Source organism: Scyliorhinus torazame, chromosome 6, assembly GCF_047496885.1.
Source record: "Scyliorhinus torazame isolate Kashiwa2021f chromosome 6, sScyTor2.1, whole genome shotgun sequence".
NCBI classification, from domain to species: Eukaryota; Metazoa; Chordata; class Chondrichthyes; order Carcharhiniformes; family Scyliorhinidae; genus Scyliorhinus; species Scyliorhinus torazame.
Genome location: NC_092712.1, coordinates 314,919,873 through 314,935,802, shown reverse-complemented (window position 1 = coordinate 314,935,802; position 15,930 = coordinate 314,919,873). Strand labels below are relative to the sequence as shown.

The following is a 15,930-nucleotide window of genomic DNA, read 5'->3' as shown; positions in this document are numbered from 1 at the left end:
ACAGTGCAGAAGGAGGGCATTTGGCCCATTAAATCTGTACCAAACCTCAAAGAGCACCCCACCCAGGCCGACACTAAGGGGGAAATTAACATGGCCAATCACCTAACCTGCACATCTTTCGATGGTAGGTTGGGAGGAAACTGGAGCACCTAGAGGAAACTCATGCAGACAGTTACCCAAGGTCAGAATCGAACCCGGTGCCTGGCGCTGTGAGGCAGCAGTGCCAACCAGTGTGCCACCATACAACCCCAAAGCAGCACGCAGTCAGGTACCCTGGACCCTCAGATTAAAAGTCTGATGCATTTTGATAGAAAGAATGAGGAGACCAAATACCCTGGAAAATAAGAGTCCAACTGGGGTAATGGAACAAAAGGATCATGGAGTGCAAATATACAAGTCACTAAAGTCGCGATGCATTGTGTTTGCACAGTTGGACAAAGACTTCAAATGACTGAAACCATGCTGGCTGTGACTTTCAAACAAAAGGAACTTTATGTCAGTCAGAGAAGCTGAGACCTTGTTATCTTTGAAGCGAAACTAACAACGCCAAATCAGTCTGCTACCTTCTATCTGCAAAGCAACAGCTCAGCAAAGTTTGAATGACTGCCCCATCTGCACTGTTTCTACTGGAACTTCTATACCATTGCCTACAAGACTACATCTCCACGTGTCTATCTCATCGTGGAAATCATCACTGCTTGAAAAGTGAATTATGCTGCACCAGATTTTTTAAAAATCTTTTGAATAAATTTAGAGTACCCAATCATTTTTTTGCAATTAAGGGGCAATTTAGTGTGGCCAATCTACCTACCATGCACATCTTTGGGTTGTGGGGATGAAACCCACACAGACACGAGGAGAATGTGCAAACTCCACACGGACAGTGACCCAGGGCCAGAATCGAACCTGTGTCCTCAGCGCCGTAGGCAGCAGTGCTAACCACTGCACCACCATGCTGCCCCTGCAGCATCAGGTTTTAACCTACCAGCCTCTATGAAGGAATACACCATTGGGCTTTGGTTCTGGACTAACGTGAAACAATTATTTTGTGTTCTATGGTCTTTGCTCTGGAAACTCTTCCTTTCTATATCCACCATTTTTTAATTGTGAGTGACAAGGAGGTTACTGAGCAACCCTCATCTCGTTTGTATGCGCAGATAAACTAATCCTGAGTTTGCCCTATCTCGAGTTTGCTGTGGGATTATTAATAGACATTGGATCACCAAAAGCGAGGGGTTGGGAGATACACCACAGGTTGGAAAGGGAGAAAATCAAAATATCTTTCTGTTTATGGACGGGTGGTGAGAGGAGAAATCAGGGTTGTTTAAATTAAACCCCTCTCCTGTCCATAAGAACATGTATAACATAACCTTGGTTGGAACATACTTTAAGTCCTTGCAGTTTTGGTCTCCATATCATAAAAGTAATGTAGAAGCAATTGAAAATGTACCAAAACATTTATATGGGTGATACAAGAACTCAAGATGTTTCTACATGCCTCCTGCTCACTAGCTTGCCTGCTTGCTCTCTCTTGGTCACCAGTTCCCCTGCTCCCCGACACTCACTGTGATCGAGGGCTCGGGAGATGAGCAGTCACAAGTAATTACATCAAATTATGATGCAGTGACTAGAACAGAGAACTAGTGCAAACAACGGGAAGATGGGAACTTAAGACTCCTGGCTAAAATATATTCAGGAAAGATAGGGAAGGAAAAAAAGGGCATTGGCAGTATTGATCAATATAACACTGGAATGTGATAATGTCAGGTAGCATGGCAATGGCCGAATTCCTAAATAATTTGGACATTCTATCTGACGGTGTGGACAGGAGTAGAGCCTAATAACAAACTGGAATAAGTTGATGCAAAGTGGTAAGGCTCCAGGCCATTGACGGCTTCCCATCTTTTGTAAAAGGTTCTCCACTCAACTTGCGTCCTTATTGCTAGATATGTTTGACGACTCATTATTTCATGGTTCTCTGCTGCCTACATTCACTCAAGCTTCTATTTCGCTTATACTCGAAAATACAGAGACCCTGAAGAATGTGGTTCATATAGGCCTATCTCTCTTTTAAACAGAGACATAAAGCTGTTAGCTAAGGTACTGGCATGCCACTTGGAGACATGTCTTCCTGATATTATATCTGATGACCAAACTGATTTTATGTAGGGATGCCAATTATCCTCAAATGTACGTTGTCTTCTTGACATTATACTTCCCCAACTGCTTCGACCTTTCCTGAAGTTCTCTCTGGGTGCAGAGAAGATTTTTGACCAGGTGGAGTGGATTATCTGTTGTAGTTTTGGATAAATTTGGGTTTGGTCCACAATTTACTCCATGGATTTGCCTTCTTTATTCCTCCCCTACCACGATTGTGCACAGCAACTCTCTATACTCAGATTTACCCCCCTATCCAGGGGAGCCCGGTAAGGGTGTCCTCTGTCCCCACTGCTTCTGCCCCAGAGATGCAAATGAAATCAAGAGCCTTAAAGTCATCCACACGGCAGGGTGGCATTCTGGTTAGCACTGTTGCTTCACGGCGCCGAGGATCCGGGTTCGATCCTGGCCCTGGGTCACTGTCCGTGTGGAGATGTGCAGGATAGGTGGATTGGCCATGCTAAATTGCCCCTTGATTGGAAAAAAAATAATTGGGCACTCTAAATTTAAAAAAAAAAAGTCATCCATACTGCTAAAGGGTATCCCTCGTGCTGCTGTGGAGCACTTATGTGTCCTTATATGCTGATGACCTCCTATTATCTATCACTAAACCTGCGTTGAAGGCAGATTGAATATTTTCAGCCCCTTTGCCTATTTCTCTGGCTATTAACAGCAGTGTGTTTCCCAATTACCTCGAATGCCAAACAAGTCCCCCAAGAGGTTTGCCGTTTTGTAGATCTGGTGCTGGTTTTTGCTTCTTAGGTGTGAACATGATGTACTCTTTTGCGACGCTTCGCAAAACAAATCTTACCAGCCTGGTCACCAAATTAGAGCAGATTTGCAGCGCAGGGATAGTTTGCCTCTTTATTTTGCTGCCAGAATTCAATCCATAAAAATGAACATTCTGCCCCCATGTTTCTTTCACAATTTCTCCCTATTTTTCCACCAAAATCATCTTTTGTTATGTTTAAAAAGCTGATATCAACATTTAATTGGGCAGGCAGAACTCCAAAAGTCCGTAGAACGATCTTGAAAGAGGGAGACAGTTTAGTGGGCTGGCTCTTCCTATTCTACTGCACTATTAATGGGCGGCCAATATTCAGAAGATCTCAACATGATGTTATGGTCCAAGTTTAATCTGGTGGGTCTTATGGAAGTGCACTCCTACTGCTCATCCTCTCTTCCTGCCTTAATTTGTACCCCGCTATCCTTTCTCCCTCTAAATACACGTCAAATCCTCAAATGATAGAATCCCTACAGTGCAGAAGGAGGCCATTCAGCTCATCGAGTCTGCACCGGCCCTTGGGAAGAGCACCCTGCTTAAGCCCACGCCTCTGCCCTATCCCCCCCTATTGGACACTAAGGGGCAATTTAGCATGCCCAATCCACCTAACCTGCACATCTTTGTACTATGGGAGGAAATCAGAGCACCGGAGGAAACCCACGCAGACACAGGGAGGAAGTGCAAAATCCACACAGTCACCTGAGGCTGGAATTGTACCCTGGAGCTGTGAGGCAGCAGTGCTAACAACTGTGCCACTATGCCCTGTTGTGATTTCTACTTTAAAAATATGGAAACAATTTTGTCTGCATTTTAAACTTTCCACTCCTTCGTTATTGGGTCCTATTTGTAATAACCACTTGTTCTAGCCCTCCATGCTTGACTTGACGTTTGCCATAGAATCCAGTAAAAGGAGGCAGTTCGGCCCATTGAGTCTGCACTGATCCTACCGAGACCCACTCCCCCGCCCTACCCCTGTAATCCCCCACACCCTGAGACACTAGAGGGCAATTTAGCATGGTCAGTCCATCTAACCTGCACATCTTTGGACATATTATGGAGGAAAGGACATATTGTGGAGGAATAACGGACTCAAATGTTTCACTGACCTGTTTGTGGATTGCAATTTTGCCAGCGGTTGCAAGCTTGCAGACAAATTTAATGTACCTGAATCTAGTCTTTACCACTGTTTTCAAGCTGGTAGTTTTGTTCGCTTGCACTGTCCATCCTTTTCTCAACTATCTCCAAGAATATTGTTGGAAGGGATTTTGTCATTGCCTCAAACCAGCAGACGTTCTATCTCAAGGTTGTATGATTTCATGATATACTCTGGACCCTCCCTTCTCCATAAGGTAAGAAATGTTTGGGAAGCTCAGCTTAGCTCAACATTACAGATGACTGGTGGGAGGAGGCTCTTTTTAGGGTCAACTCCACATCCTCCTGCCCAGTGAAGCAGTTGAGGCTCCTTCATTCAATGTTTTCAAGTAAAGATAGATAGTTTTTTGAAGAATAAAGGAATAAAGGGTTATTATGTCCGGGCGGGTAAGTGCAGCTGAGTCCACAAAAGATCAGCCATGATCTCATTGAATGGCAGAGCAGGCTCGGAAGGGTCAGATGGCCTACTCCTGCCCCTAGTTCTTTTGTTCTTATGTTATAAGCAACAAATGCACAATCGCCCCGGCAGATCATACCCACATTCTCTGGTTGTGCCTGAAGCTGGCCAGTTTTTGGTCATTCTTCTTTGAAACTCTTTCTAAAGTTCCAAATATTGATCTACAATCTTGTCAGGAAGCTAAGGAAATTTGGCATGTCCACATTAACTCTTACCAACTTTTACAGATGCACTATAGAAAGCATCCTATTTGGCTGCATCACAGCCTGGTATGGCAACTGCTCGGCCCAAGACCGCAAGAAACTTCAGAGAGTTGTGAACACAGCCCAGTCCATCACACGAACCCGCCTCCCATCCATTGACTCCATCTACACCTCCCGCTGCCTGGGGAAAGCGGACAGCATAATCAAAGACGACTCACTCTTCCAACTTCTCCCATCGGGCAGGAAATATAAAAGTCTGAGAACACACTCAAAAACAGCTTCTTCCCCACAGTTACCAGACTCCTAAACGACCCTCTTATGGACTGACCTGATTATCACTACACCACTGTGTGCTTCACCCGATGCCGGTGCTATCTAGTAAATATTGTGTACCTTATGTTGCCCTATTACGTGTTTTCTTTTATTTCATTTTCTTTTCATGTACTTCATGATCTGTTGAGCTGCTCGCAGAAAAATACTTTTCACTATACCTCGGTACGTATGACAATAAACAAATCCAATCCAATCTTGATAGCCATATTTGAAGTCTCATCTGCAGTGGTTAGTTTCACTAAGATTGAGGCAGATGTCATGGCATTTGCTTCATCCTGCAGGCAGATTTTATTAACCTGGAAGTCCCGGGCCTAAGCCATCTCATGCTTCATCCTGGTTAGAAGACGTAATGTATTTTCTATATTTGGAGAAGGTTAAGTATGCCATAAGAGGATACACTGAGAATATTTTTTTGTGGATGGCAACCATTTGTCTCTTTCTTTAAACAGTTAATTACTGTCAACTGTTAATTTTACTGTTTTTTTTGTGTAGTTTCTGTTTGTATATTGGGGGGGGGGGAAGAGTTGCATTATGGTACTGTATTGTAATTTGTTTACCTGCACCTTTCCTCTTTTGAAAATTGATAAAAAATGATTTACAAAGAAAAGGTGTCTCTCTGGCTTCTGCTCGTTTGGCCAACTATTCCTTTGTTCCTCTTGATTACGCCTTCTGTGTATATGGCTATATATGGCTGTCTGCCCCTATCAATATCCTTGACTATACATTAACCTATGTATACCTCATTAATCTTCCCCAATCATCCATAAGCTGTTTTTCCTCATAAGCCATTCGTGTTTGATTCTTCTCTAAACTGCCTTCTAAACTTGTTACTGGGGAGAGATGCATCTCGTTTGGGGCTTTTGGATACTGGCTACTGCTGTCTTCAGGCAGATTTCTACCAGTTGCTGGACATCTCGCTTCCTATTTTATTAAATTCGATTTACTGCTGTTGCTAGGCTGATCCATGACGTGTTAAATGTTTCATTTTATACTGGATGTCCAGATCTGGTAATTAACGCAAATTATCAGTGCAGTCATTTATCACTGTAAATCAATAAGCTGTTGGACACAACCTCTGAAAATGAACAGAAGAGTTTGTGTTGTTTCCTATCCAGTTTCCTCCCTGCCTCATCTAAAAGCACAATTCATTCCAGAGTGTGGTCCAAGGCCCGAGTTGCTCTCCAGTATATCGCCTCATGTGAGCTTGGACAATGAATGTTGGCAGGTTGTTCAACCTTGGAAAGCAAGACAGCTGAACCTGATCATATCCAAATACTTACATTTTTCATCATCAGATCACATAATAGCAATCAGACGCAGGCAGTCCTATCTAGAGGCTCATTTTAAGTTACTGCACTCAAAGTTGTTCTGCTGACATCAGGTAGAAAGCTGTTTGAGCACTTGCTGAACAATGAATAATGGTGATCAGCAACCTTCCTCCTGTTTGGTGGATGAGTGCTTGTGCTGAGCACAGATACAAAGTGGATTTCTAGTGATTAACAAAGTATGATTTTTAAGCATGTGCTATAGGAATTTTTAAAAATATGGTGGGAATAATAACCATATTCCATCCATTGATATAGATTGTTTGGTCATAGTTTTCTTGCTTGTGCATTCAGATTCCCTCCTCCCTTTCCTGTATCTGTCTGGGTTGCAACACACTCTAAATTCATAATTCCATTTGCATTGAGCAGCCCAATTCCACTCATTGATACTGAGAAAAAATGCATTCTGCCATATGAGAAAACAAATCATGCAATGCTTGTAATTCTTTTAGCTTGAGTCAACAAATCAAAAACTGCATCAAAGGGGCAATCTCTTATTACAACTTCTTGAAACTGCCATGTTAAATGTGTGTTGATTAATGTAGGTTTTTTCCAAGTGTCAAAACCAGAATGTTTAAATTACAATTGAAAAGATGGCAGCACCGGTTGACAGGACATTTTGTAACATTTGTCACTGCACTGTGGTGCTTTCTCAAATGGAAAAGCACTGTAATATATTTGAATAAATGCACAAGTCTGGTCAATGTAAGGATTGTCTTAATCGACCCTATGTTGAAACACTGAATTAAAACACATCTACATTACCATACAGTATCTAATAGTGACAGTTGAAGGTGTGAAAACACTTGCGTTTACCTTTCAGAATTTTCACGACTCCTCTGCAGGCTTTCTATTTTCTTCAAAAACTCTCAATCCAACCATGCTTTTAATGAGCTTCCAAAATCCCATGCTACTAGATGAAAATGATGTGCGGGAGGAAATCTGATTTTCACCCCTGTTTAGAATGGGGAACACAACCTCAACTGGAACAAGTGTATATGTTGCAATCGTAACATTCCCGACCAGCAAAAGGGCCAGAGGACAATGGCATGGGGTTGCGAATGCAGCGAAAAAACAGATTTCCTACAAAATAAAGTGTGGCCAATCGCATCTCCACACCCAGGTGAAAATCCGGCCCCAGTTCTCAATTGAATTACTCTCCCGTATGAAGCTATCAAGTCAATCTGAGATAGGATGATTAAAAGAAAATCCCCATAGACATTTCAGCTGATGCACTTCTATTCGTATTTTAATGCCACTTTTAAATTACCATTAGAATTAAAATACAAAAATTGTATGATGAGTTAAGTTATGGTAAGAGTATCGTCATAATGACTCGGAGGATCCCAGATTCGACCTCCAGACTATTCTGAATTAGCCAACAATCCTGTGGTATAGGAAGAGGGAAAAAAAACAGAGTTTCTCTGCTTCTTATGGCTGCATGCTTCTGTTCATTCATGGAAGAGATGCGTCCTTCCACTAAAGTCCATCCAGTAAGGATGTTGGAGCTCATTTGTGACCACTGTAATGGATGCAGTCAACTCTAATAATTTTATCCTGCAAACATCATTTAATTGAGTTAAATCTAAATCTGAAATTAATTATTTGCCTACTTTGCAGAAATGTACTGTTAAAAATTATATTCTTTCAAACCACTTTGTAGCTTTTTGTTGCTTGATGAATGGATATATACAGTGAGTAAACAGTAAGGCTAATGTTTTAAGTACAGATCCAGCAAGTCATCCTTTTTATGTCTCCGCAATTGTCAGAAGGTAACAAGAATACAAAACACAGCACCTCAGCCTTAATCATGGGAAAAATAACAACTTGAATTTGGAAAATATGAGAACTAAACATCAGTCACAAAATTAAAACTTCAATAAATTTGAACTAATTTTGGACATGAATTCTTACATTACAACAATGACTATGCTTCAAAAGTGCTTCATTGGCCATAAAGTGCTTTGGGTTGTCCTGACATTGTGGAGTGCACTTGAGAAATGCAAGTCTTTCTTTAATTGCTAAAAAAGATGGATTTGATGCCTTAAACATGAACTTTGCGTTTGAAAGCCCAAATAATTTCAATTGGTGCTGTTTCAAAAGGAATTTTTTTTTTCCTCCACTACACTCTCAATTTTGTATAGGAACAAGTATAATGGACTGGAAATTAAGAAGGGTGTTAAATGTCACAACAGAGTGTTGCACAAAAAAGGTTTCAGGTTCAGTTTATGGTCTGTGCTAAGAGTTGACCTCTGCTGCAACAATAACTGGGTTTTTATAGTTCACCTCAGCTGTTTTACTGGAATTAGTGTTCCAGTTCACTATCTAGTTTGTGTGAAAGATCTGGCCTCTGTCCAGCAGTCACAATCCATAATGTAACAAAGTCCAGCTCCTTTATTCCACAGGGATGTTAGGTACAAGCAAATTTGATGACTATGTATAACAGATATAAAGGTACTTTAAATCATCAGGTGTAAGTACACTGGCAAACCAAATTTGCTGGAGCTGCAGAAATTGTTCCAATTGACATTTTCAGCCTGAGAACTTAATGGCCCTTGTATAAAAAAACTCAGCGTCCTACATCCGACTGTTCAGAAACAAAATCTGCTATCAGAAGTCATACTCCCGAAGACAAAAAAAAGAGGCCACCGAGGTTCAGACAAAGGATGTTGTTTCTAACCAGCTGAATCAGTGGAGCATTTCATAATGAGCTGTTGAGCAGTCCATTCCCAATTGTCAAAGTGGATTAGTTATGTTAATGCTCAATCCTCTGATTGCATAAGGCCTGATGTTTATGGATTGTATTCTACTTTTTAAATGAACAGTTTAGGCTATTGAGCAGATGTCCTCATTACCCTCTCCTGAAAAGTTGGGAAATATGCAAGTTGGGAAATTATGTGCAATTTTGGTTTGAGGGATTTGTAAAACCAAATTAATTCAGCTACGGATGTCTGGTTATCAGGCAGCTGACATGACTATTGTTGAGTATTCAACAAGCAATAAATACCTCTCAAGTGAAAGAATTTTAAATTGTTCATTAAAGTTCATGTTTAAAATTGAGCAGAGTTTTAAATTTAAGAGCTTGGAAAAAATTGTGAATAACCCATATTGAATCATCGGTTTCAGGATTTGTTTTGTTTAAATGTGAAAATATATAAGCATCTATTTATATTACTTGAGGCACCATAGTTCATTTCCTTCCCAAGTACATTCAACATTGGTACAGCCCCAATAACAATATATTAGGTCTATTCCCATTTTTAATCCAACAAATAAATCCATTTGTAATCAGTGGTTTATTTGATACATCACAAACTGTTACTCCAAGAGAAAGGAAGTTATCTTCATTGGTGTAACAGTTTCTGAATAGAGGAGCAGACTCGATAGGCTGAATGGCCTTATTCTGCACCTATATCATATGGTTTTAGGAATCCAAGTTGTGTTTGGCTAAAGGAGGCCTAGCCATAGTGTAAAGGAGGACCAAGGTTATCTTGAAAAACTAAGAGGAAGACATTCGTATGTATGCTCAATGGAATTGTGCTCCTATGTTTTGATTATCTGTTTGTGAAAATGAAATGCATGCTGTCTATTAGATCTGTGATTGTTTGCATATTGCATTTTAGTTTCACCATTGGTGTTCGGGATGCCAGAAAAAGTACTGATAGTTTTGTGGTGGGAGAGTAACCGTAGCTATGATATAAATTGCATTTCCACCTACCACTTTCCACTGAGCAGCCATCTGAATTGGCATGAGCTTGACGCGTCCCGCATGACAGAAATTTTCATTAAGGGATGGTAGAAAATAAATATAAATTTATTTTGAGGAATCATCGAATCCCAACAGTGCAGAAGGAGGCCATTCAGCCCATCAAGTCTGCACCGACCCTTGGAAAAAGCACCCTACCTAGGCTCACAACCACACCCAATCCCCTAACCCAGTCTAATCTTTTGGACACTAAGGGGCAATTTTGCATGGCCAATCCACCTAACCTGCACATCTTTGGACTGTGGGAGGAAACCAGAGTACCCGGAGAAAACCCCCACATACACATGTGGAGGAAGTGTAAACTCTACACAGTCACCCGAGGCTGGAATTGAACCCAGGCCTCTGGCGCTGTGAGGCAGCAGTGCTAATCACTGTGTTGCACAGGAAGATTCCAAGTTCCGTTCTCTTAGGCAGACAGGTATGTACTGAGATTCTGGACGTCTTCTTGGGTTTCCTATAATAGCTTATAATATTTTATTTTAATCAGGTGTCCCTTTAAACTGCTTTATGCTAAAGTATAGTGTATGTCAGTAGGTACAGTACCAAAATAGATGAATTCTGAAAATATTTAACTACCGCTAGTAAATTGTACTTTTTATATTTAAAAAGTACCAAAATAAAAATGCCTTGCTACAGTTGTACAGGATTTTGGTGAGACGACATCTGGAATACTGTGCGGAGTTTTGGTCGTCTCATTAAGAAAAATGGAATAGATATCCAATTACTTGCATTGGAGGTAATACAATGAAGGTTCACTAGATTGGTCGCTGGAGCAAGGACTTGTCCTAAGATGAGAGGCTAAATAAATTGGGCTTATATTTGCTGGAGTTTAGAAATATGAGAGAACATCTCATTAAAATATATAAAATTCTGAAGGGGCTTAGTAAGATAGGCACTGGGAGATTGTTCTGCTGGTTTGGGAGTGCAAAACACGGGCACAATGAGAAGCCAATCACTGAGATGAGGAGAAATTTGTTTACTGAAAGGGTTGTGAATTTTTGGAATTCTCTACCCCAGAGAGATGTGCATGCTCCATCTTTCAATAAGGCTGGGATTGACAGATCTTTGGTCTGAGGGAATTGAGGGACATGGGGAGGGGTGGGAAAATGGAATTGAAGCCCAAGATCAGCCATGTTCATATTGAATGGCAGGGCAGGCTCGACAGACCATGTACGATCTACTTATGATCCTGGGTCTTGTGTTCTGATGCATATATGTTTATGCCAAGGATTTGGTTTCCAAAAATCAAATTAGTCCTTTCAGATTCGAGGGCCTCTGCCACTCATTTTCTTCCCCACCCCGTGCCCATAAATAATTCTTGCAAACCTCGGAGATTATAAATGTAAAGATTGCATCAGATGAATTTGAAAGTTAATGGCTTACTCTGCCACAAAAAGTATAACTACTAAAGGCAACAAACAGATTAGTGATCTTTGCATTAATTTTAATCTTTAACTCATAATACTTATGTGAATACCAGTGACACCAAGACTAAGAATAATAGGTGTGTGGAACTTTGATAACTGCAACCATTCACACAAGACGTAGCGGTTTCTTATTGTAAGAGTCCGAGGTTTGAGTATGGAAATTGCCATTTGCTGAGAGTGAATACTTGGGAACGGATTGTAACAAATTGCACATAGAGACAAATAGCTGAATATGGTCGCTAAGAATTTTCAAAAAGTTTTGATTAGTGTGCTGAGCAAATGTTCCCTCTAATTAACTGTTGCTATTTGCAGTGAGTTTGTTGCACTGCATGGACCCTTTAAGACATGGCCGCGCACACACCTTTAACGGAACTGCTTGGGTGCGTATTATTTGGAACCTTGTGCAATAAGTTCTGGACTGCTGCACCCACACAGGTTAGAGAGGATTTTGGTGAATAATAAATCCGTTTCCACTTTACTGGAGTTTATAATTCAGGATTGCTTTTTTAAATCAGTAGACAAATATATCTTGATTAAAAGTTACTTGGCTTTGGAAGACTATAGAGAACATCTTAGAGAACACAGATTAAAAAGAAATAAAATTAGATTATGACTAGCTGTGCCAATTGAATTTTGTTTAAATGATTTTGATAAAATAATTTAAAACTTAAAAAAACTGCATGCCTTTGATTATAATCCAGATTTTCATCCTTCATAAAGATGTTCTCCTGAATTTAAGTGAAAAGGGTGGTGCAATTTTGCATATCTTTTTAGGTGTAGGGAACAATGTCCATTGTGTACTGCACACGAAGGGAAATAAAGAATTAGCATTTGTCAGATTGCATGACACTGATGGCAGTCCTATCTCCAAGGATTTAAGGGTATTTTTGCCAGATTGATTCCACTGTACAATCACTATGAGCAAATCCTGACTCTATTTGGTAGCTTATGTTCCACTTAAATTGATTTGAAAACTACATATGTTCTGCTTGATGGCTGATGGCACAGAGCATTTCAAATATGGCTCAGAGGTGGAATTTTCACCTTCTATGATATCAGCAGCTTGAAATCTTTGCATTTTCTATCATTTGAAGTTGATCTGTTGTTTTTCCAAAACTGTTTTGCATCGGTTTTTAAAAGACTTGATCTCTGGCTTCACTGAATTAATATTCCTGAGAGTGCTATTTTTCTGCAAAATTCTATTTTTTTTGCTTCCTCTTAATACAGCTTGTTACTTAACCTCTGAATCTGTATTTGGAGCATAATTTAAGTGGAGGAAATTAAAGTAACCTTCGAGTGAAGTTCTTTCAATAAATTATTCCCATCACTCCCCAAGATTGAGAGGAGTCCAATATTTAGGTTCTCAAAATAAAATTGCACTTGAAATGATTGATTTATATTGCTATTTGCATTGAACTTTTTGGAGCTGTTTCATTACCACCTGACCTCCTGAACTGTGTACCATCTAAAATCAAAGAAGGCGATTGACAACCTGCTTCCAGGCTTGAGCAAGCAATGTAATGCATTAAGTGCTGCGGGCAAGTGTGGCATCACCTGAACTTATACCTGCTGTCTTCTTAAACATCTTACCATAAGGTGTTACAATAATAGTGTTCAGACTGTATGCTTCAACCTGTATTCTGGCCCTTTGGAGCAGAGCTTTGATGCGTATACATCATCATACCATGATTAATGTATTTCGCTAGCTTTATGACATTGGGTTAAAAAGAAATGTATTTGACTTTTGACTTGGTTATGAACAATGTTTGTTTTATGATCTGTTCTCCTCAGTCCTTGACTTTTGGTGCATTTGCATGTGCTGTACCATGGCTTTTGATGTCTTTCCTATTCGGATGCAAGGAATGCCAACTGAAGCCCAGAGCTGGGACTGAAAATAGTCAGCAGATATACAAAATAGAAGAAAGGATTCCAGGGAAATAGATGGTGCATTTATTAAAATGATGGATTATTCATTGTCAGCCTTGCTGTTCTATAGTCTCTACTGAGACTTCAATAGGGGGTTGCAGCAAAAGCTTGGTCTGTATCTGTAATTGTTTACTGTTTCTGCCTGTCATGATGATGAGGCTTCCTTTTCCGTTATTTTTTGTTTAGGTACATGATTTCCCTCTCTTTTACAGTGACCTTCTAAATCTGAAGTCTCACTTAATCCTTAGACTTAATTATTTGGCACTACGTTTAAGTCCTTTGTTGAAATCTGTCAGGCTCCAAACAGTGAATTTCCAGGTGCTTTATGAGTACAAAGAACAAAGAACAAAGAAATGTACAGCACAGGAACAGGCCCTTCGGCCCTCCAAGCCCGTGCCGACCATGCTGCCCGACTAAACTACAATCTTCTACACTTCCTGGGTCTGTATCCTTCTATTCCCATCCTATTCATATATTTGTCAAGATGCCCCTTAAATGTCCCTATCGTCCCTGCTTCCACTACCTCCTCCGGTAGCGAGTTCCAGGCACCCACTACCCTCTGCGTAAAAAAACTTGCCTCGTACATCTACTCTAAACCTTGCCCCTCTCACCTTAAACCTATGCCCCCTAGTAATTGACCCCTCTACCCTGGGGAAAAGCCTCTGACTATCCACTCTGTCTATGCCCCTCATAATTTTGTATACCTCTATCAGGTCTCCCCTCAACCTCCTTCGTTCCAGTGAGAACAAACCGAGTTTATTCAACCGCTCCTCATAGCTAATGCCCTCCATACCAGGCAACATTCTGGTAAATCTCTTCTGCACCCTCTCTAAAGCCTCCACATCCTTCTGGTAGTGTGGCGACCAGAATTGATCACTATACTCCAAGTGTGGCCTAACTAAGGTTCTATACAGCTGCAACATGACTTGCCAATTCTTATACTCAATGCCCCGGCCAATGAAGGCAAGCATGCCGTATGCCTTCTTGACGACCTTCTCCACCTGTGTTGCCCCTTTCAATGACCTGTGGACCTGTACTCCTAGATCTCTTTGACTTTCAATACTCTTGAGGGTTCTACCATTCACTGTGTATTCCCTACCTGCATTAGACCTTCCAAAATGCATTACCTCACATTTGTCCGGATTAAACTCCATCTGCCATCTCTCCGCCCAAGTCTCCAGACAATCTAAATCCTGCTGTATCCTCCGACAGTCCTCATCGCTATCCGCAATTCCACCAACCTTTGTGTCGTCTGCAAACTTACTAATCAGACCAGTTACATTTTCCTCCAAATCATTTATATATACTACAAAGAGCAAAGGTCCCAGCACTGATCCCTGTGGAACACCACTGGTCACAGCCCTCCAATTAGAAAAGCATCCCTCCATTGCTACTCTCTGCCTTCTATGGCCTAGCCAGTTCTGTATCCACCTTGCCAGCTCACCCCTGATCCCGTGTGACTTCACCTTTTGTACAAGTCTACCATGAGGGACCTTGTCAAAGGCCTTACTGAAGTCCATATAGACAACATCTACTGCCCTACCTGCATCAATCATCTTAGTGACCTCCTCGAAAAACTCTATCAAGTTAGTGAGACACGACCTCCCCTTCACAAAACCGTGCTGCCTCTCACTAATACGTCCATTTGCTTCCAAATGGGAGTAGATCCTGTCTCGAAGAATTCTCTCCAGTAATTTCCCTACCACTGAAGTAAGGCTCACCGGCCTGTAGTTCCCGGGATTATCCTTGCTACCCTTCTTAAACAGAGGAACAACATTGGCTATTCTCCAGTCCTCCAGGACATCCCCTGAAGACAGCGAGGATCCAAAGATTTCTGTCAAGGCCTCAGCAATTTCCTCTCCAGCCTCCTTCAGTATTCTGGGGTAGATCCCATCAGGCCCTGGGGACTTATCTACCTTAATATTTTTTAAGACACCCAACACCTCGTCTTTTTGGATCACAATGTGACCCAGGCTATCTACACCCCCTTCTCCTGACTCAACATCTACCAATTCCTTCTCTTTGGTGAATACTGATGCAAAGTATTCATTTAGTACCTCACCCATTTCCTCTGGCTCCACACATAGATTCCCTTGCCTATCCTTCAGTGGGCCAACCCTTTCCCTGGCTACCCTCTTGCTTTTTATGTACGTGTAAAAAGCCTTGGGATTTTCCTTAACCCTATTTGCCAATTACTTTTCGTGACCCCTTCTAGCCCTCCTGACTCCTTGCTTAAGTTCCTTCCTACTTTCCTTATATTCCACGCAGGCTTCGTCTGTTCCCAGCCTTTTAGCCCTGACAAATGCCTCCTTTTTCTTTTTGACGAGGCCTACAATATCACTCGTCATCCAAGGTTCCCGAAAATTGCCGTATTTATCTTTCTTCCTCACAGGAACATGC

At 41.1% G+C, this 15,930-nt stretch overlaps 1 protein-coding gene across 1 annotated transcript in view; it reads left to right on the top strand.

The window, feature by feature from the left end:
- Nucleotides 1-15,930, top strand: part of phlpp1 (PH domain and leucine rich repeat protein phosphatase 1) — a 265,740-nt gene that overhangs the window by 134,506 nt on the left and 115,304 nt on the right. The gene's annotated exons all lie outside the window — the stretch shown is intronic.